The sequence below is a fragment of the Lagopus leucura genome, unplaced genomic scaffold (assembly GCF_019238085.1).
Source record: "Lagopus leucura isolate 7727_CA_CO unplaced genomic scaffold, USGS_WTPT01 Super-Scaffold_100004, whole genome shotgun sequence".
Taxonomy (NCBI): domain Eukaryota; kingdom Metazoa; phylum Chordata; class Aves; order Galliformes; family Phasianidae; genus Lagopus; species Lagopus leucura.
This window is the reverse complement of record NW_024962264.1, coordinates 35,959,981-35,983,529: the sequence shown is the minus strand read 5'-3', so window position 1 is coordinate 35,983,529 and position 23,549 is coordinate 35,959,981. Positions and strand designations below refer to the sequence as shown.

Below are 23,549 nucleotides of genomic sequence, written 5' to 3'. Positions count from 1 at the left end.
CAGTCCTGTGTAAATAGAAAGTGGGCTTTTAACAGCTCATGTGATTGGTTAATGAATGACATTACAATAAGTCTACTGTTTGGAAAACCTTGAAAAGTGTAACTTCCTGGTATCTAATATGAAGCTCTCTGTGTTTAATGACAGTGAAGTCAGAAACAAGGAAGGGGTGTAACAAAGGGTTTTCAAAATAATCTAAAGAAAACAAACCCACAATCAACCCAACAATCCAAGTCCCCCAACATATTAAAATAAATAAATAGAAAAATATATTAAAATAGAATCATAAAATCACTGAATCATAGAATGGCTCGAGTTGGAATAGAGGATCATCAGGTTTCAACCTGCTGCCACAGTCAGGGCCACCAACCTCCAGATCTGCTACTAGACGAGGTGGCCCCCTATCCAGCCTGGTCTTGAACACCTCCAGGGATGAAGCGTCCACAGCCTCACTTGTTTCAACACCTCACCACTCTCAGAGTAAAGCACTTCCCCCTGACATCCAATCTAAACCTTCCCTCCTTGAGCTTAAAACCATTCCCACTTGTCCTATCACTGTCTACCCTTTTAAAAAGTTGACTCCCCTTCTGTTTATAAGCCCCTTTTAAATGTTGGAAGGCAGCAATGAGTTTTCCTCACAGCCTTCTCTTCCCCAGTCTGAACAAGCCCAGCTCCCTCAGCCTGTCTTCACAGAGGAGGTGTTCCACTTTTCTGACCATCTTTGTGGTCCTCCTCTGAACCCTCTCCAACAGCTCCACATCGTTCCTATATCAAGGGCCCCAGACTTTGATGCAGTACAAGTCTTAGATTTGGTTCTTAGATTTCAATTCTGAATTCCAGAGGAAGCAAGTTGGATCGATACATTCTTATGTTTATTCATTAGAGAGTCCTGCATGTGATTCATATTAACAGGAAGAAAAGTTAGAACGGTCACTGTAAGCCTACAGAACTTCACAGCTAACAGGAACTAAGTTGTTACTGGCATTATGCTGACACCAGACTTCCCCATCAGAGGCTGAATTTCATTCACTCCTATACTAAGCATCACAGAAAGAAAAAAAAAGAAAAATGTGTTTCTCTTTGTACATATACAAAGACAGCTGGAAAAGACTTTGTAATGATTAAAACATAAAATTTACTTTTAAAAAAAAAAAGTCAAACAAAGCTGTATCTAGATTTTAAACTAGATATTCCATGAAGCTTAGCTGCACTTTAAAGCTTTTGTGTAGTCAGCAACATGATCAGGTTTTCCATGCATACCATGTGTCTTTGGTATCTCTAAAATGTCAAGCAAGTTAATCACTGCTCTCAACAAACATTGCAGTGCTGCTCTCCTCATTGTTCAGCTGTATGCTCTAGAACTGCCTCCCCGCTCTGAATGTTGCTCAGAAGTGAGTGGGGTGATATATACCAATGGTGCACCCAGCAGGCTTGCCCTGATGCTTCATGGGCATGGCTGGAGTGTGCCCCTGCAGTCACAGAGCTGGAAGTCAGCTTCAGGTTTCCTGCTGCAATGTCTGCTCAGAAATTTGGGATTCTTCCCTTTAGACATAAAAAGGACAAACTACAGAGTTACACGGGGATTCAGAAAGGTTAGATAACTTAACTGGAAGCTCCTAGTCCCAGTACAATTTTAACTAAGCATAATGGATTTCTAAGTCATGCCTCCTTACGCTAATGCATCAATTTAGTTCAGCTATGTCAGAGTGGCAGATATGTGAGCGAGCCTGGTATGGAACCAAAAGGCATTAAAGCGTAACTAATTTGAATCTGCAATGTTACAGTTCTTGAATCATTAACACATTGGAGAAAGCTACTACAAGGTCAGACAGGCTTATATCACAGAATCACAGAATTGTAGGGGTTGGAAGGGACCTCCAGAGATCATCGAGTCCAACCCCCCTGCCAAAGCAGGTTCCCTACAGTAGGTCACACAGGTAGGCATCCAGGCAGGTCTTGAACATCTCCAGAGAAGGAGACTCCACCACCTCCCTGGGCAGCCTGTTCCAGTGCTCCGTCACCTCACTGTAAAGAAGTTCTTGCGCATGTTTGTGCAGAACTTCCTATGCTGCAGTTTCCAGCCGTTTCCTCTTGTCCTGTCTCCACGTACCACTGAAAAGAGACTGGCCTCACCACTATGGCCCCCACACCTTAGATATTTATAGACCTGGATCAGGTCCCCTCTCAGTCTTCTTTTCTCAAGGCTGAACAGACCCAGTTCACTCAGTCTTTCCTCATAGGGGAGATGCTCCAGGCCCTTCACCATCTTCGTGGCCCTCTGCTGGACTCTTTCCAAGAGATCCCTGTCTTTTTTGTACTGGGGAGCCCAGAACTGGACACAGTACTCCAGATGAGGCCTTACCAGGGCAGAGTAGAGGGGGAGGATCACCTCCCTCGACCTGCTGGCCACGCTCTTTTTAATGCACCCCAGTAAGCCATTGGCCCTTTTGGCCACAAGGGCACACTGCTGGCTCATGGCCAACCTGTCGTCCACCAGGACACCCAGGTCCCTCTCCGCAGAGCTCCTCTCCAGCAGCTCATCCACCAACCTGCATTGGTGCACGCAGTTCTTCCTCCCTAGGTGTAAGACTCTATACTTGCTTTTGTTGAACCTCATCTGGTTTCTGCCCAGCTCTCCAGCCTGTTCAGGTCTTGCTGAATGGCAGCACGGCCTTCAGGCGTGTCAGCCAATCCTCCCAACTTCGTATCATCAGCAAACTTGCTGAGGGTGGCCACTACCCCCTCATCAAGGTCATTAATAAAATCACAGAATCATAGAATCACCAAGGTTGGAAAGGACCTAAAAGATCACCCAGTCCAACCAACCACCTATTACCAATAGCTCCCACTAAACCATGTTCCTCAACACAACATCCAGCCTTTCCTTGAACACCCCCAGGCTCGGTGACTCCGCCACCTCCCTGGGCAGTCCATTCCAGTGCCTGACCACCCTTTCTGAAAAGTAATACCTCCTCACGTCCAGCTTGAATCTCCCCTGCCGTAGCTTGAAACCATTCCCACTGGTCCTATCACTAATGACACGAGAGAAGAGGCCGACCCCCAGCTCACTACAACCTCCCTTCAGGAAGTTATAGAGAGCAATGAGGTCTCCCCTGAGCCTCCTCTTCTCCAGGCTGAACATTCCCAGCTCCTTCAGCCTCTCCTCATATGGCCTGTGTTCCAGACCCCTCACCAGCTTTGTTGCCCTCCTTTGAACACGTTCCAGGACCTCAATATCTTTCTTGCAGTGAGGGGCCCCTCAGATGTTGAACAAGACCGGACCCAGCACAGACCCCTAAGGAACACCGCTGGTTACAGGCCTCCAACCAGACTCTGCACCGCCAACAACGACCCTCTGCGCTCTGCCAGTCAGCCAGTTCTCAACCCACCTCACTGTCCACTCATCTATCCCATACTTCCTCAGCTTTGTTATAAGGATGTCGTGGGGGACGCGACATCCTTATAACATATCTGTAGAACTGTGCAAAAAACAGTACCAACTTTTCTTAAAGCATTCTGGCAGTGAGAGAATTTTCTAATATCATGGAAGATTACCATTTTCTGCTTTGGTTTAAAAGATCTTTCATCGTACTCCTGACCAAGACCTCATTTTTAAAATGATAAAAACAAATTACTCCTTAAACCTCCACAGTTGAACTATGTAGTTAGGATATTATATGAAATTTCTTCCTAGGAAAAAAAAAACACATGTATTTATAGGACTCTGGATTTTTAGTTTTGATCATCTTATATTTGGAACAAACAAATGCCATTTAGCATAATAATAACCAGAATATGAAACAGTTCCATAGCTAGAACCATTTTCTAATGTTAAAGGTAGATGTTGAAAAGGTAATTCATGGAAGGTTACATAGATTTGATTGTCTAGGAAACTTGATTTCACACACTGAGTAGAAATAGAATTCCACATGAAGAGAAGACAATCTCTATTTTCAAAGCAAATTCCTTGCATTTTTCTTCTCAGCAGCTTTTTTCAATGATGCTGCAAAATTGATGGCATTTCTTCTAAACCTTGCTATGCAGAACATTTAAAATCAGCTACCTTTTATGCCTCAAATACACATGGATAAAAGCTTGGGAAAGAAGTTAATGTTTCTATGTTAATTTCAAAGCAATTCATTTGAGGCAACAACAAAAAAAAAAAAAATCAAGTGACATCAATTTAGGTCACAAAAATTTGACAAATGAAGAAACAAGAACTAGATATCCTGAGGTCTCACCCAAAGCCTTTTGAACTTACTTTATGAATTTGTTGATTTTACTTACCATTTACACAAGACAATATACACAGAAGAACATGGAGTTAGCAGTACAAGACATGTAGCTTCTAAGAAATACATTAAGAATTTCCTACTTCAACATTCCATTGCAGTAAAACTTCATTTTTTTAATAGTTAGGTAAAATCCAAATGTGAAATACTTTCAAATACATACTCCAAAGCAGTTTGTAAAATTATTTCATAGGCTACTGTTTTGTAGAGCAGTGAACCAAAAAGTCAATATAAAACCAGTAATTCTAGTTCAGTGTTGTGAACAATGTACTTACGACATAGAATTTCAGTTTCAATTGAAAAATATCCATGATATGGATCATGAACTTCTCTTACATGACAATGCAATGACTAGGAAAATGGCAACATGCTGGGAAAACAGTCTCTGCTAGAGCTAGGTTGATTTATCACATTGCTCTAATTACCTTGACTTACTCATTGTTAAGACGTTGTTTCAATTGTGGAAATTTCAGGCAGCCTCAAGCTTGGCAGACTTTAGTAAGCATGTACTATCTCAATATAAAATTAAACTTCCAAGTTTAAAAACATTCATAGAAATGCACATCAGAGGATATGCACTAGGAATATGTAATACTAGAGTTTCCCATTCATATTATACTATTAATAAATATTAATTTCTAATGAACCAAGCCACTTCACTTACAGAAGTTACATAGATTTCTTGGAAACTACCACCTGTTTTCACATTTCTCCGAAGTCATCAAGAGTTAAAAAAATAAAAAAATAGAAATTAAAAATTGCAGATGGAATTCCACAATAACTCCAGTAATTAAAGTTTTTATTTACTCCTTTGTAGACCAATAATCAGAGACGCCATCCATGCTTGAGAGGTAGGCCCATGCATACCTCATGAAGTTCAACAAAGCCAAGTGCAAGGGCTTTGGGTTGGGGCAATCTCAAGCACAAATACAGGTTGGGTGGAGAATGGCTTGAGAGAAGCCCTGAGGAGAAGGATTTGGGAGTGCTGATTGGTGAGAGGTTCAATATGAGCAGTGTGCACTTGCAGCCCAGAAGGCCAACTGTATCCTGGGTTGCATCAAAAGAAGTGTGACCAGCTCCCAGGTTGAGGGAGGTGATTCTGTCCCTCTCCTCTGCTCTTGTGAGATCCCACCTAGAGTACTGCATCCAGATCTGGAGCCTCCAACAAAAGAAGGACATGGAGCTGTTGGAGCAGGTCCAGAGGAGAGCCATGAAGGTGATCAGAGGGCTGGAGCATCTCTCCTATGGGGACAGACTGAGAGAGCTGGGGCTTTTCAGCTGGGAGAAGTCTCCAAAATGACTTTAAAGCAGCCTTCCAGTACCTGAAGGGGGCCTACAAGAAAGCTGGGGGTGACTTTTCAGAAGGGCAGATAGTGAAAGGATAAGGGGAAATGGTTTTAAACTGGAAGAAGGTATATTTAGCTGGATTAGATAGAACCCAAACTGCAACAGCTCTCTCTGTATCTTCTTCTCTGTTAGTGTAGTTGCAAAACCTGCTCAGAAGCATACAGAATTAACATTAAGGCCTATGTAAGAGCAGAACTTCTGAGGATGTTCAGAGGTGTTCAGAAATTCTTAGCATTGGAAAAAAAAATAATTCACTTCAAGCAAATCAAAGTATTTTGTGACACCAAATTATTATTATTATTATTATTTAAATCTAAAATGAATGAAAAATTGACTTTCAAATGGCAAACTAGGCAAAGATTTTCACTCACACTTCTACTCAATGTCTACTCAATTAAAGCACACAGCTTCCAGTTTTTGCTTCTGGGATAAGATCCTTTAAAAGACCAAGAGCTGTTGTCTGTTCTCCTACACACAGTCATTCCTTTAAATCTCCCATCAGGCAAGTAACGTTAATAATCAAAAAAGTAAATCAAAATTCCATTTGCTGAACTCACAAAATTTAGTATCGTAGCAAAATTCCTAATATACTTTTAAAGTGGAGTCAATTATTACCAAGTAGAGCACCCCAAACAGCGACCACATCTACCTGCACTAGGCACCATACCCACTCACTCAGCATACAAGATACAGGAGTACTGGTATCTGTAAATGCTTCCAGCAAAGCAGTCATGGGATACTCACATTGTGAGAACTCATCAGTGAATCTTAAACACACGACAATGCCTTCTTACTACTTGCTCAACTCCTCATAAGCATAGTTTGACCCATGTAAGGTGTAGCCATGCACTGTGCATCAGAAGTCACTGGTAAGGTATGCTTAATTTCATGTTTACTATGCAACTAAAAAGCACTTCAGTGACTCCTGTCTACAATTTTCAATTGCAATTTACTACACAATCACCACATTAATACCACTTACACACCATTTCATAGATGTCTCGAGGTTTATATGATTATTTCACATGTAATTACAGTTTAAAGTTTTTGAGGGTTATTTCTAATCAGCATCTGGAGTGCAGCATGGGTTGCAAAATAATTCCTGAGTCACTATCAGCATCATGTCCTTACTTGTCCCATAATGAAACCACATCTTTACAATTATCTGACTGCTCTGCTGACTTGACCTGGTTTATTCCAGCACCTTTTGCCTCTGTGCCGTCTGCTCGAGCAGAAAAGAAGTGAATGAACATCATTAGATCCTTTCTGGTGGGTAAGGCATGAATCAAGATGTTGTGATAGCTTGAAGTTTCATGCTCTGAAAATACACTATCTTTTATAACTTATGAAAACATTCATAAGATTTTTATCACGCGGTAAATAGAAACCAGCCTCTTAGTAATGTTTTTCTTTCCCTGTACTTTAAAGACAATTATCTGTGCTGCACCTTACTCAAACAGATGGAGATACCTACAGCTGTCTTACATCCTTTTTCCACACCTGTGCCTGGAAGCTTATATAGCAATATACAGTATTACTGCAGAACTTAATGAATTCTTTATGCTACTTTAAGCTACTAAGTCCTATGTTTAAATTAACACAAGCTTGCAGCCCAGAAGGCCAACTGTATCCTGGGTTGCATCAAAAGAAGTGTGACCAGCTCCCAGGTTGAGGGAGGTGATTCTGTCCCTCTCCTCTGCTCTTGTGAGATCCCACCTGGAGTACTGCATCCAGATCTGGAGCCCCCAACACAGGAAGGACATGGAGCTGTTGGAGCAGGTCCAGAGGAGGGCCATGAAGATGATCAGAGGGCTGGAGCACCTCTCCTATGATGAAAACTTGAGGGAACTGGGATTGTTTAGCTTGGAGAAGAGAAGGCTCCAGGTAGACCTTATTGCAGCCTTTGAAGATTTGAAAAGAGTTTTACCAGGACCTGTTTACCAGGATCGATAATGATAGGACAAGGGGGGATGATTTCAAACTAAGGTGGGGGGGGGCTTAGGTTAGATATTAAGAGGAAGTTTCTCACACAGAAGGTAGTGATGCGCTGAAATAGGTTGTCCAAGCAGGTTGTGGATACCCCCTCCCTGGAGGCATTCAAGGCCAGGCTGGATGTGGCTCTGGGCAGCCTGGTCTAGTGGTTGCAGGGGGGTTGAAAGTAGATTATCATTTTGGTCCTTTTCAACCCAGGCCAATCTATGATTCTCTATTTTCTTCTCTAAATACTCCAATAAGCAGGTAATAGCATACTGTAACACAAGCCTTTAATGCTTTATCTGCTAAGATGCTGCAGTTATGTATGTTCATTTTCAGTGATCTTCAGAAAACAGCTTTTTCTCAATATTTTAAATGAAATTAAAAGACAACACTAGTTCTAAAACATGGTGATGACAAGAAGGAAAGATAGAGGTAACTGGGGAGGAAGAGAGATTTTAAAGACCTGTTAGTAAGAGACAGGACTTGATTCAAGACAGAGTGCAAGGTGTGACACCATCTGATCGCCCCTGTGATTGCCAGTGGTTATGAAATTTAGCTGTTTATATGCATTTTTTTCATTTTGCTGAAAAAAATAAATATATATTTTAATTTCAGTTATATTATTAAAAAATATAGCTATACTTTTATTTTTTTATGAAATACTGTTCATTTCATTGGGCTGAAATTTATGAATAGTTTTGTTCTATGGCCAAAAAATATCAATTACTTGTGCAGATTTAATGATGCTCATACTACTGAGCCAAGGCTGTTATATGAATACAATTAATGCCAGTCTTGAATACAAGTGCTGCCAGACACAAACAAGTGCAAATCACCTTACAAATTCTTTGATGACTTGTCCTGACTTCTGTCATGGAGATGCCTAAGTCCTGTAGTATTCAGCTTCTCCTAATTCTCTGCCATCACATTTAAATTCTCCATGATTTATTGTTCATATTATTCATCGCTTCCTGGTTGTTGGTCGTATCTATCTCTTGATCCTATGGCAATTATTGCTTTTACAACAGGTGGCATAAGCTGTCTCTCTCCCACCCGCCATCCTCGCTTCTCAACAGTGCACACATTGTCCCATAAAAGCCAGCCTTCTGATACACGCCTTTTAGCTGTGGAGATCACAGTACCCTTGCATCGTGGTTACCATTTTGTTAGAACTCTGTTCTATCAAAACTATTTGTAAATCACTTTACTGGAGAGAAATAAGTAAATAAATAAGTAAACGCACGCAATCAAGTTGCTGACAGAACAAAAGCTCTGCCCCATATTGCCTTGCTGAAGACTAACCTGCTCCTAAAACAGCAATATGTGGTTCCATTGGTAGAATATCATTTCTATCTATAATACAGCAGTCATCTTGTATATTTCTTGGTAATCATTCATTTCAATGTAAGCATTAAGGAAAAATAAGCAGCACAGTGGTGGCATGCAGCCAGCTAGTTTCCAAATATGAAAGAGGCTGGAAACTGGGGAAAATGTTCTTGAGCTTCATAGTTAGCAAAGAGAAAATGAAAGAAGAATTTAGACAGAAAAGACGCCGAAACAGAAACAAAACTCTACTTTGAAAGCTCCACTCCTCCCCTTTCTTTCTTTCCATTCCAACCACTAGGTGGTGCTTTCAAAAAGAATCAAATAACAAAAAATTAAAATATACTAGTATTTTACACTGGTATACACAAAGTCAACATGCCAGTACAGAGGGAAAGTGCAGCAAATAAACTTAGAAGTGTATCCTGTATGCCTTAGGCTACCAATCACAAGTTCCTGCTTTGACAAGGCCACACTGTGGTTCTATAACAGAGAAAGGAAGTCTTAATATTCTTTGATATCAAAACAGTAATTGATATAAAAACAGAGGCTTGATGAACAAAAATGCATTAATAAAAATTCCTTATTTGCTCTCAATAAACAATATGGAGAGAAGAAAAACTGTTGCAGCCTCTGGGTAAGCAGATGTCCTCTTGAGAACATAGATGTATTACACTGAAAGTGACTCAAAGCCATCTCTTACCACCTGTCATATTCCCTCCAAGCATAACAGAAGATAACTGGGCTCAGTGGTCTGGGAAAAGACAAAAAGCTGGTGTTTGTCCTTGTGAATATATAAAAATAAAAAGAGCTTTACAATTCATTGTCATCATTTAGAACATAATCAAATAAACAGATTGAAAAGTGGCCTTCTGAAAAATGTTGCATTTTGCTTAAAGCAACCATCCAAAAATATCCCCAATCGACCTTCAAAATTGTGGCATAGAACTCATCTGGTTGGAAGATTCAAGCTATAGTGCTTTGGCTCATGCTTTAATCAGGTAATGAATAGAGCATGGCACAGAAAAATAATAATAATAATTGCAGTCTTTGCACTGTCTTATTGTTTGTTTAAGCCTGTCCAACTGAGACTTCTTGCATTATACGCCCCTGGTTGCATTCCATTTGAAACAAAGGCATATTTCAGGGAAGTACCTCTCACAAAGACGTACTGATGAACCAGAAATCAGAGTCCGGACAAATGACCATTTTACTTTAAACACAGCTCTATTGTTTCACTCTTTCTTCTGCTTGGGAATAAATGTTTCATTATTTAAAATAGAGGCTGAAAAGCAAATGGACTCCTCCCCTTTCTACAAGTAATCTCCCCCACTGCACCACAGAACTGCAATGGTTTCCATGACTCCCCTCTCCCAGTATTACTATTATTTTTTTTACTCTTGCCCTGAAATAAATTACTGTAGAGTTAAAAGAATAAGCAGCAACTTCATGCACCTGAATGACTTAGACCCACAAAACCCTTTATGTCTTGATATGTACACAGTGATTTCTGTGATCATTTGTTCATCACACAGTAGTTTCAGTGTGACCTTCTATACCACCTATACTTAACTCTTGGTCACATTTGCTGTTACCAGTGCCTTCATTTCCACTAACATAATCTTTGCTTTTTTTTGTTTGTTTTTATTTCACCTCTCTAACTGCCTCTACTGGAACAAGTTTCTTCGAAAATGCTTTTTTCACAGACATGAAATAAATCAAAGGGAGGAACCACTACTGTCTTCTCTCCAGCTTTTGCTGGGTTCAAGATCTGATCTGAGTCATCAACATATTAATTTGGTCTTGAAGTACTGTTTTTCTGGGAACCATTCTGTTTCTGTTCAATGTAAAACCCTCTGCGCTCAAATTTACAGAATAGGCCTGAGATTTTGGTAGATGTGGAGGAATATTTGTGTACCACAGCCCAAAATCCACACTCAAACAACGATGGAAAGTATACAGATCAATAGCTACTGAGATGTTCTGTATTTTGAATCTACAAATGAAAGTATACATCCAAAAAAAAATTCCTTCCACTGGTACAAAACGCAGCAGCAAGGAACATTATAGATAGATCATTATATCATTATAAACAACTGACTCTTTGGTTCATCCTCCTAGAAGCAGAGTCCAGTTTCAGGTCTGTGTTCATACTACACATGAGAACTGAGCTTGTTCCAATTTGAAGAGAGAAAGCTGGGGGGGAAACCTTAAGCTATATAAGATATATATATAAATATTATATATATATATATATATATATATCTTAAGCTATATAATGGAATGCCTTAAAGATGACTCTTTTTGGAGTACAGTGACAATATGAGAGGCAATGGAGACAAAGATCAACACAGGAAAATCTGATTTGATATCCGGGGAAAAAAAATAAATGTGAAGTTGTTGTGATGAAAGAAGTCTAACACTGGAAAAACTTTTCCGGATAGGCTGTGGAATCACCATCCTCAGAAGTGTCCAAAATGGAGGTGGAGAGGCTGTGAGCATCCAACACCAGTTTGAGCTGGTTCGAGTGGGGGCTGGACTAGATCAACTCCTGATGTTTCTTCCAAACTCAATTATTTATCAAGGATCATTGCTTTACTGGTCACAGCTACTCTAGATAACACAATCTCTAGAACTTTATTCTAAAACTTCTTCTGAGGCAACAAATTAAGCAGCAGACCTCTCATCTGCAGGAAGAAAATTATGATCTCCAAATATTCAGGCCTAGATGTAAAACACTTCTACAATGGATTTCAGTACACTTCTCCATTCATATGAATATAAAGCACGCAAAGCAAAATACATACATATCTCAGAAGAGAATCTCATAAGTTTCTCTCATTCCTAATACATTAATGGGATAACGGGAGAAACTAAACTGCAACAAGCCACCGTTACAAATATCATGTACTCTTTACACAAGCTTGGAATGAAACTAAGAAGAATCAAGTTCCCTTAGCAAAATATTCAATATATAATTCAAAGTTCCCAAGAGAGCTTTAACATAAATGCACCCAGTCACAGACAATAGCTTCAATTAAATCACTAAAGTTTCAGTCAAAGCCAGTGTCTTGCAGAAGAGCATTCATATGAGTAGGGCAACACATGAATGCATGTAACCTTATAAGACAGCATCAACAAGACTGCAGAGGAGTTAGAGGATTTCTGCTGAGAAATGCTGCAACTGCTCTTTCTCCATCACAAGTTAGGGTCCATAAGTTAGGGTCCATATCATTGTCAGCAGTCATCTATCCATTCTTCTCTTCCTGCCCAATTTTAGTTTGCTTGGTAGTTCATAAACATAGATGAGATTGCATAATAATAGACTATTTCTAAGCAGAGATAGCAGTGCTGAGTAGAATATAATTTATTCTTGTTTTGCTCAAAAAGGAACAAAGTAGAGGACAGATTTCCAGGTTCTAGATTTTAAGTCCTTCAGATGTATAAGCTAAGTTTTCACTGCATTCAAATCAAGGAAAAGAAAATGTACGCCTGTGTCTTTAGAGAAAAGGGACAAAAAAAAAAAAAAAAAAAAAAAAAAGAAACCACTGATGTAGTAGGTTTATCAAGAAGAAAACTGAAGTAATGCAGCCATCAAGATTTTTGATAACGCGATTGCAGCAATGCACAACTATGAAGAGATAGGAAAGCAAATGTAGTTTCACAAAATCTTAAGTAGTAATCAGTGCAGAAATGTAGACTCATGCTTGTCAGAAGTGATTAATGATTTTCTCCATAGGTCATAGATGCAAATAAGATATAAGCTAAGTACTTCCATGACAATTTATTTGTGGAAGACAAGGAAGAAAAAATAAGCTGCAAAGTTTTATAGAAGACAAACTTTCCCCTGCAGGAGAACAGGAGGATATCTAGGAAACAAAAGCACACAAAATATTGATTCAAAAAATGTCTCCAAAGAATTAGACCCCCTCACCTCCCTGGACAGCCTGTTCCAGGGTTCTTTTACTCTTGCTGTGAATAAGCTTTTTTCTCATATTTACATGGAATCTCCTATGTTCCAGCTTGCACTCATTGCCCCTTGTCCTATCATTGGGTGCCAGTGAGAAGACAACATAATTTAAATTGCATAGCATGTTCCAAAATAGCTAGTTATAAAAACAAGATATAATCTTACTTACACATAATTGGCACCTCTAAAACAGATTTTGATTGTGGAATTTTACACTGTGGTTGCATTTTTGACGTGAAAACAGAAGAAAACACACTGTGATGCTTGTAGCCCATAGACATGCCAAGGGAAGGGAGACTGATCACTGGTATAATATGAAAAAAGGCTTCCACAGCACTCAGAATAGAGTCTGACAGAACAATTTTTTTTACCAGGGCTGCATAAAGTTAAGAGATGGCAAGTAGCTCATAGCAAGTACTACAACATGCAAAGATGAAATAGTGACAAGGAAATTGTCTAAAGATGTGTACTGCTTGAGAAACTGAAGAACAAAAAGGACTCACCTTCTGAAAAGTCTGCTTCTCCAGGTGTAATACAAAACTGACTTCTGCTGAGCTTAAAATGGTGGATGGTGGTGACTTCAATAAAACATTCTGGAATTTTATAATAGCATTCACAGGATGAAACACAAATACACTAGTGAAGTATTTGGAATATGTGGCATGAGGATACAGCAGTGGCTACTCAAACATTGGGTAATTTCTTTTTGGTTTGTCATTAGTACACAGAGTGATTTTGGCATGTCTCCCAGTAGACTCAGTGAAGGAATTATAACAAGATTAACAGGCATTGCTAGTGAAGGCACGGAGCTGTCACAAGGAATTTAACGCTAGAAGTTACTAACTTAAAGCACTACAGAGCTGCTAAGATACACTTACAGCATTTGAAATACTACAATATATTCTTCACACTTTGTGGACTTGTATCAGTGACTATATTTTATTACCTTAGCAGTTTTGATTCATCATATTGTTCAACTGTTTTATTTTGTATATCAGTTGCTGGAAATCATTGCCCTCTACCTCTCCTGGCTTCGTGTACAAACAAGACATTGTATTTATATTAAATACCACCTGGTGCTGGAGCTTGAACTCAGGATCTTTGCCCCGTACCCTTACAAATGTCCTGACAAGAAGGTTGAAGAGCTCTATCCTGTTTATTTTCTCCCTCAACTCTCTAGTCAACAATTCAGGATTGAAACGGACCTCCTGAGTTACGACTACTATCCTACTACTGCAGGAACTCAGTACTACAAATTATTCCAAAGACTTACGAAACTCATCTTAAAAACAATATTTTTATGCCAGTTGGAAACGGTTAAAAAAAAAATTAGGGTCTTTACTAATTTATCTAGTAAAATCTATAAGCATTCAGCTAGAGCACTGTCCTAGGAGATGGAAGATGTGCTCACAGAAGTTCATTCATAGAAGTAGGACCTGAATTCTTCTCTAGAGGCTGTAAAATTGTTTAGCAAATTTTTCAGACAACTGCCGAGTGTCACCTTTAAAGACAAAGACATAAGAGCACTGAGCCCAATGCAGTTTTATTCATCTTGTTACTCAAAACTGAACAAAAACAAACAAAAAACAAACGAACAAAAAAAAAAACCTACTCACCTTCATGACCCAAAGAGGAAATGTGGAACCCCATTTGAAGGAGATGAATAAGTGTTTTGTCAGGCCTTTGCCACTCTATAATTAAGGCTATGAAAGTCCATTTATAAAACAAAACTGAACACACACATGAACACACTGTATCACACACCCCTGACGATTATCCCCTTATCAAATGACCAACTATATCTCAACTCAATTTACAACTTCCCTGAGTCGTTACTGAGACACGTTAGCTCTATTCATTACTCTTGTCTTTCAGGTGCGGAAATAAAAGCAAACAAGATGCAAACAAGTTTTTGGCTCTAGTGTTTTCTTTAGGAGGTGTGGTAAGACAACGCTCTTATTAGTGAGAAGTGTTGCAAGAACCAAAAAAAATACTGCTGGATTAATATACCGGTTTGCTCTGATACCCCCCACCCCACCCTCACCAAAAGAAAGACATTTTAGTAAAGCATATCAGAACTATTGATTATTTTATTTATGGTCATAGGCTACTAATCTTTTCTGTTTATAAAAGAAAATGACAGAAGCCACAGCCTATCATCATGTAAGACTACGTTATAACTCTATCAGCAAGCCTAACTCAAGCCTAATCAGTACTGAAGTCACATATCAAGGAAGTATAAACATAAAGCATATTCAGGTATCATTGATTTTACTCTGTTGGCATTCCGATTTGGAACTCAGTATTACAATATGCAGCTAGCATTAACCAAATGAAACTGGGTTCTGAAAAAGCAGGTTAGGAATAAAATTAGTACCAGCACCATACTTTGCTGAGTATTTAGATAGCTTTTTCCCTATTTTTAAATCATACTAGCCACCCCTTCATTTTTAACAAACTAATCAGATTAAGCCAGTCTCATCACATAGCGAGACTACAAATGTGGAGTTTCATAATATCTTCTGATACTTTAAAATGGCAAAAGGTTATACTAACAGCATCTGTTATTTGTTCTCCTGCTAAAGCTTAAAAATAAAAATATAGCTCCTACCTTCTTTTAAGGAGAGTAAGAATGGCTTCAGACGCCATTACTTGCACACGCAGTTTGGCAACCTGAAAAATAACGTCACATTTGTAAATACTAACACACTTTAACAACAACTGAAAACACACACTTCTAATCCATACAGATCGCTTGTAAGTTTACCTGAAGTAGCTTGGTAAGTGACACAACAATCATTTGGCATTTCAAACTTCAACTGATGGATACTAATAGCTTTTTAGTTTTTGGCTCTAATTTCAATTCCCAAAGAATTAAAGAAAGAAACACAAACTTCTAAGAAGTTTAGAAGTTTATGGAAAAAAAAAAACCACAATAAATAAAAATGTGTATTATTTTTAATATTATTAATATTATTATTTTTTAATACATACTTAATTTCAATTTTAGAAAAGTCACTAGGGCAACAAAAAATGGACACAAAATTTGAACACCAATCTTGCTATTATGCATTTTTTTACTATTCAAGAGGAATCTGAGTACAATGACCAAGGAACAGTATTAAAACACAAGAACGATATAAGAATTATGTATGTTTTGAGCTGACTTCAGCAAGTGATGGCTGAACATAAAACAAATGAACAAAACCCTACTCACAATCAAGAAATATTTGCACCACACCCAGCCTCTCTACCTACAATTACATTTCAGAATTAAATCCATGCTAACTTAACACTTCAAAGTGCTTAGAGATAAGCATGCAACTTAATTTTCTAAAGCTTAAGTTCTGTAAAAACACATCTCCATTTACTAGTATAAGAAAACAAAAGTCATTAGATTTTGCAAGTACAATTTCATACACATAACTTCATCAATACAAAGCTAACAAAATAATTTGATTCATGAGTGCATATGCTTTCAAAATAACACTTCTCAGTATGGGTGAGCCAAGTCCCTCTAGTTCACTGCTCAGTTTCTGACAGTAAGAAAATAGAAGCCATTTCCTGTAATAAATTTCCTTATCTCACCCCTAGAATAAATGCTTATTGTACCTCAACAATTGTAGTACAACCTGTGATTGTTGTTCATAGATGCGTAGCTAGAAATATCCTTACCCCTCCTTTCCAAATGATATTGAAGCCACCTACCTCTACAATTTCCTTTGTTAAAAAGTAAGTTCAGCTGCTTGTTCAGAACCTCCTTTCATACCTTTAATCTATTTCGATACTTGTTACAGCAAGCATCACTGGTTTTTGGATTATAGGATCTATTGAATAACAGCTGTGTATCTATCTACTTCCTTCAAAGTTTCATAAATCTTGACCATATGGTACTCAGCTTTTTCCTTTCTAAACAAGGGTTTCAGCTTCCTTAATCTCTACTCACAAGGAAACTGCTCTATCTCCTTAAACACTTAAAGTGCTCTTTCCTGTAACTTCATTAGCCAAGTTTTGTCCTTTGTAACAAAGAACATCAAAATGATATTAACAGTTTTAAAAGAATTTTCTATGAAATTGTTCTGGTGTTACTGCCAAAAAGTAAATACTCAGAACAAAATCTCCTCAGAAATTTACAGCACTGTCAGACAACAAACAGCCAATAGCCACTGCTTACCTAACTTGGTTTACAAATGATTTTTTCTTCTGCTAGTAAAGGTATTGTTTAAGGAATGAAAATGTATGTTTTGTAAACATACCGGCTGTACAGAGAGAAACTGCATCTGCATCACTGGAATTTCCACCAAATGAAAAAATGCTGGATTTGTAGCAGTTAACTAGAAATAATTATTTCAACCACTATTCAGAAATATACACAATTGCAGTAGTCACCTACAGCAGTAGAATAAACACCACTTTTGTGATTGTATCAATTATTTAGGACAATAAGGCCAACTGTTGCCTACAGTACAGGCACTCTTCCACACACTTCTGTTGTATTTATGTGCATCTCTGAAGAATGTCACAAGATGTGGCAAGTACATGTGGAAGAGATGGTTGTCTGGGAACACTGCAGTTAAATTAGACAATATGCATTTAAGATAATTAGATCCATCTGGCAAACTAGTAAAGGCAATAAAACTAAAAACCTTATTTAAATATATTGGCTGCTTATGACCTCATACCAATTAACAAGCAAAATTAGCTAAAGCTATCTTAGATGAGTTACATGGAAGGCTACACTTCTATTTTGCTTGCAGAAATCCTAAAAATATGTGCATATATAAGCAAAACAATCAAGGTACTAGGAAGAAACACCTAAAGAATTGCTTGGGAATCACCACAGTCTGGGAACCTAGGAAATTGCTTTTACCAACAGACCTGTGCAATTCGGGATACAAGCAGCAGGGACATAACCCTTGATTTAAGGCATATCTATCATCTAGTCTAATCAGCTAGATGTGAAGATAAACAAATCTGGAATTAATGATTTTCATATTCTTATAAGAAAAATTCTAGTAGAAAGAAAACAGTCTTGCAAACAGAGATCAGTGTTCTCCAGCAGCTGCACTCTTATTTTCATCCAACAAAACCAAATTCTAAACCCCTCGGAGAAACACTTCATGTCAAGATTCATTCCTTGCTTCTCATTTATTAAAAAGAACTTGAATTATGTAAATGTCCAATTTGTAAGCAAATTAAATAAACTCCTTTCTTGAGAAGAGTATAAATGTGTCCCTTTGGGTAACAATGGAAGGTTATTCAAAAACAAGAAGTGTTTATTACCAATGTAAAACTTAATGAAAATTTTAAAAGCTCCATAGTCATAGCTTTTTGTGAATGTTCACTGTTTTAATACATATGTATTTAATTTTCCTAATAAGGAATTCCCAGATTCCAAAATGTTTCTAATAGAATTTCTACATTATGTTCTAAAATTTACAGAATAACAAAAAATCCTACAAACATTCCAACAAAAATATTGGGCTGTACCTTATACTTATTGTTTCCACAGCTGGGTTGCTATAAATATGCAGTACATGACAAATACACACACAAAACTGCATTAGACTCTTTTTATTCCCCAAACAATCTGAAACTCACATCTCTTTAATGACAAAGCAAGTATATGGACATCACTAAAACGTTCATCCCAAAAAGGTCAGGGAATAAGACTGGAGCTGTCATGTACAAGACATCAATATTCCAGACTGAAATACTACTTCATCTGCTAAGATCCCATAATTTGAGTTTCCAGGAGTGCCCAATATTTCTAAAAGAGATTAAATTGTGACAGATGAAACTTGTTTTCACATGTTAATAATTATATTACAACTTATTAATTCTGGATTCAATTACTTTGTAAAATGATTGTGATGTGGAAAAGAAGAAGGTTTCACCTCAAACTGAACTGTATTTCTGTACTTAAAATTTTAATCAAAGGCAAGACAGTCTATGTTTAGTAGTTCTTAGTCTTCTATACCAGGAAAACCAATTACAGTTATTATTTGAGGTTGCTTTTCCTGGACAAGTCAAAGAAAAAACTTCATAATAGGATTAGCTGCATGCAATAAATTGAAGATTCTGCTAACAGAACATTCAAACTTGAAGTTAGTCTTCTAAGCCAGAAGTCAGCTGCTCTGAGAGTAAATATCATTGTAACATTACATACTGAGTATTTCAGTACTTCCCTTAAACAAAAAAGATTGACTTTGAAATACAAAACTGTTCAACACAACTTATGCACACAACTGGAGTCTAAGCAAAAGCAAATTTGCAGTAGTACGTAACTATAACAGGCAAAGACCAAACAATGTCATATTCTTTGATTTGAAATGCTTAGTAATGAGAGCTGGAATTCATGGGCACTATGGAATTTACAGAACATTTCCATCTGAGAAACATGACTACATCATAACAAAATAGGTTTGCAATGCTATGAAGAAACCATTAACAGTGAACACGTTAATTTTCAACAGAATGTTTTAAGTGCCCTATGCTGGTGTCTGGTCTGTTGAAGACAGGGAACAGGAAATCAGAACATCGTAAAATTAAGGAACTCTGCCTTGCTGAAACAAAAATTTTCAATATAACAGTGGTTCTGCATGCTTGATTAAGGGACCTCTAGCTTCAGATCCTGATTTGTAGAAGCTTGCCCATACTTATCCTGAAAGCCAAGTGCCACCATTATCTTGTAGCTAACATCCACTGAAACTTAATACCTCATTTAATCTTACATATCATAAGGGACATGAAATTTGAGAAAGTTTGATTATTTGTTTTATACTTGGAAACTTCAAGAGGTCTTAAGACTGTGATGAACATCATACGAAGGTGTAAGTCCCAAACAGACTGGACTAATAAACTAACCCTGCATTTTCTTTTGCAAGCCATCTTTACAAGAAAGGAGACCAGTTTAAAGCTTTTTTTTTTTTTTTTTTTTTTTTTTTTTTGTTTTTTGTTTTTTATCATGGCATTCTTTTACCTTACCTAAAAAAGGATTATAAATATATAACTTTCTTGCTTTTACTGATGAGACTTACAACTTCGCTTTTATCAAAGGACTAACTTGAACTCCTGTCAAACCAGAAGGAGTTTTTGAACCACCTTTTCCCTTAAAGGTCTTTATGAGAACCTCAATATGAAGAAAAGGCTTAGATGTGATAAGTCTATAAAACATTTTTGGACTTAGAACTTGATCAGGACAAAAGTTTTGGCTTTGAAAGGTACATGACAGATGCGGAAGCCCCATTCTCTTAAATAATACTGTTCTTCCTTTCAGCTGCAAAAATACCCTTTTGAAAAGAGTTTAAAAAACAAAACAAAACACAATACCACATCAATAATTACTGTAGAATTACCATTAGTATTTAAGCTTCGCCAGGTAATCACTTGGACACCTCCTGGTAGTTTTTTCCCCAGGATGACAGAAAACAAGAGATCAGACAGCACTACGTCACTTCAGTCAGCTTTCCCCCAACAGGGATCACGAGCAGTCGGAAGCTGAACGCGCTTTCCTGGAGGAGAAAGAAATAAGGTGTATCACTCGAGTAACTGGGATCAATTAGGCAACTGAGCTTAGCTCTAACGAACCGGGAAGTCAGGCTTGAGGAGCTCTGGAGTACTTGTGCGTTTTGATTTTAAACAAAGCCTGCTGGCAACGAAAAGGCAAACAGGCATTAGGGCAGAGCTCAGCCCTCACAGTTACGACGCGCGGAGATGAGGAGTTCTGTCTCGCGCCTCGCCAATCCTCCACGCTTCGCAGCGCGCTCCCGCCGCGCCAACGCCACGCCGCTCACGGCACCTCTGGCCCCTCAGCGCTCACCTCGCGCGGCCGCGGCCTCCCCCGCCTCCCGGCGGTGCCACCTCGGCGGCATCCCCGCCGCGCCCGAACTGATTGGCGGAGCGCGGCCGGGTGCCACCCGCCAGAGGCGGGCACAGGGCACCTGCCCCGCCGGCGGCTCGTCGCCGCGCCGGGAGCCGGGCAGTGCATGGGGCGGGAGGGCGCCCGGGGAGCGGGACAGCGGTTCTCCGTACCGGCGAGGGGCAGGGCCGAGGGGCGGCCGCTCCCTGTGCGCCCGAGGGCATCTCCGGAGGGTCGACGGCGGCGCCGGTGCATGCGTCCGGCGGGCGGGAGGGCGCCGGGTCGGCAGCGCGGTGGGGCCGAGCGGGGGCGGAGGAAAGTGATGAGAAGTTGAGGGAGGACGGAGCGAGGTGCCCTCTCCTCTCCTCGGCTCGCACCGCAGGGACAGCCCGGCAGCGCGGCAGGTGCAGCGGAGCCGGGGCGGAGGGTACAGGCGGGCCCGGCGCTCCCGGCGCCGCAGCGGAGGGGCTCCAGCGGGAGCAGGGCCTCACCTCAGGCCGGGCCGGACGGAGCCGCGCGCCCCGCTCGGCTGAAGGGGAAGAGCTGCAGCAGAGCCCCGAGCGGCGGCTCGCCCCGGTCCTCGGCTTATTACCAGAGGCAGCGACGCGGAGAAACGGCCCCCGAGGAGAGAGCGGTGAGGGGAGCTCGGGAACTGCCCGCGGGCAGCGGGAGGGACCCGGCTCCGGCGGCCCTGAGGCGGAGGGCTCGCCGCCTGGGCGGGAGGGAGGCTCTCGTGTCACCTTGCCGCTCGCTCGGTTCTCCCATCTCTCCGTTCTCGCCTCGCACCGCTGTGCTGCGAAGGGGTCTGAAGCAGGGAGAGCGGGCGGGCGGCGGGGAGAGCCGCGGGCTGGAGAGCGGAGCCGCAGGGGACGCGGCCGTGGGACGCGGCGTCCCGCAGTGGCGGGAGCGGTGAGGAAGGGACGCCGTGCCCTTGCAGGGTACCGAGAGGGTTTGAGGGCGAAAAGGAACTTCTCGTTCCCTCCGCCCGTAGGCGCTGCCCTGAGCGGGGCTCGAAGGGAGGAGATCTGATTTGGGCGCCACACCTGGGAGGCACGGCCGCGTGACGCACGGCCGCGAGGCGGGAGCGGTCCCTCACCACAGCGGGCAGCGCGGGCCGAGGCCAACCGACGGCCGCCGCGCCCGGCAGGTGTCCTCCCCGCCCGGAGCTGGAACGGGCCGCTAACGCCTGCCGCCGTCCGTGCTGTTCCGAGGCCGAGGGGACGCGCTGGGGAAAAGTTTGGAGAGCGAAGTAAGCGGCGGCGGGGCGGGCTGCGAGGGAAACGCCGCTGCTCTGCGATACCTGGGAGCGGGGCGGGGTGTGGGACTGCTCCTTTCGGGCTGTTGCCGCCGCTTATACGTTAACTAGATGGCGTGGTTTCCTGGCCATCGGTATTGCAATGAGGGACCGTCGCCGACGGGCGCCCTGAAGTTGTGTGTTATGTAAGCCTGGGGACGCCCAGCGTTTCCTTCCCTTCGCGTTACGGACCTGTGCGCGGGCGCTGTGCCTGGGACCTGTCCCGCCTGGGACCTGTGCCTCTCGCGCTTAGTTGGCGCTCAGGTTCGGAACGAGCTGCCCGGCCTGGGAGGAACAACGCCGCGTGAGTGCTGCAGAACTGCCCTGCTGCCTTTGGAGAGGAAGACAGGAGCTTAGCCTGAACTGCGCACCGAACGGGTCAGCCAAGTGACGGTATTTAGGCAGATGCTAAATGATATCTTGTCTTTACGACTTGTTTACGTACTCATTTTAGTATGACCACGAAACGGTAGGAAAGAAAATAAATAATACATGGGCTATTTTGTGTGCTCGTTGGAGTTGCCTCGGGAAGAAGAGCAGTGGATGTGTTCGGTGGAAGAGGTTCTTAAAGGACCTTTTCCCACAGCAAACTCCTTCAGAGCCGTATTTGTGTTTTTCATACTTAGGCCAGGGGACCTGATCTGGGAAATAATTCATATAATGTTGGTTGTTTCTATATTTTACAAATGGCCAGGGTTACACTTCCTATCTGGAATGGCCTGCCTGCTTTTCCAAGCAATTATCACACAAGGTCACTTATGTATTTTAGCTGAGCTAGTTTTATAGCACTGACACAACGCTGTCTGCTGTTAACCTTTACTTCACATTTCCTTGTTTTTGTTCTTCTATTTCAGCCATTGATCCAGACTGGATACTGCAGTGACTTTTTTTTTTTTTTTTTTGTAAGCTACTATTCATGCTAGAGTTCTACATTTTTTCAGATGGCTTTCATGCAGTTGTGAGCTACTCTCCTCGAAAGAGTTACCTGTGAAATGCTAGGCAGTGAGTGCCTGGCCTGAAGCACTTGCTTTGTGACCTTTGTGCAGTGTTTTGCCACTAACAGAAGCTATTTGCATGAAACAAGAAAATGATATCATTTTGTGTGTGCTAAGTCTAAGGAGGAACTTTATAAATAGCCCTCATGTTTCATGTTCTTAAAACACTGAGCAGTTGCATTGTTTTGAAATAAGATTTGGATGGGGAGACCTATGGGACTAACGAAGGGCGGAAGGAAGATTCAGAGATGGTGTTGTCTCCTGGTTCTGCCTAGGGCTGTGCTTTGCAGGAGTCTCTTCCCCACCTGTGCAAGCAGGGTGGAGGGCAGCTGCTGTACCAGGGCACTGATGACTTAGCAGTGGATCAGGTCCGTGCTCTGGTGGCACCTCCAGTCTGGTGACAACTGCTGGCTCTTGTAGTTCACCAGGTTTGGGATTAAGGCAACTTTGGATTGGTGCCCTATAATAAACAAATAATTCAGTTACTGCTGAG

The 23,549-nt window shown here is 40.9% G+C and overlaps 1 protein-coding gene and 1 long non-coding RNA gene across 6 annotated transcripts in view; one reads left to right on the top strand and one right to left on the bottom strand.

Annotated features, from left to right (window-relative positions):
- Positions 1–13,219: 13,219 nt before the first annotated feature.
- Positions 13,220–15,580, bottom strand: LOC122179560. Its single transcript, XR_006178740.1, has 3 exons — positions 15,518–15,580; positions 14,523–14,609; positions 13,220–13,499 (listed from the first exon to the last, which is right to left on the bottom strand). It is a non-coding gene; the product is annotated as an uncharacterized LOC122179560 (long non-coding RNA).
- A 5,681-nt stretch (positions 15,581–21,261) lies between these two features.
- UGT8 (UDP glycosyltransferase 8) overlaps positions 21,262–23,549 on the top strand; it is a 45,440-nt gene continuing 43,152 nt past the window's right edge. Inside the window, exon 1 of one of the 5 annotated variants that reach the window (XM_042870443.1) lies at positions 21,262–21,401. The gene's annotated coding sequence lies outside the window, so the exon portion shown is untranslated. Of the gene's footprint in view, positions 21,402–21,934; positions 22,017–22,148; positions 22,455–23,549 lie in introns of those variants that run through there. The other 4 variants (XM_042870442.1, XM_042870446.1, XM_042870445.1 and 1 more) reach the window with 4 other exon arrangements.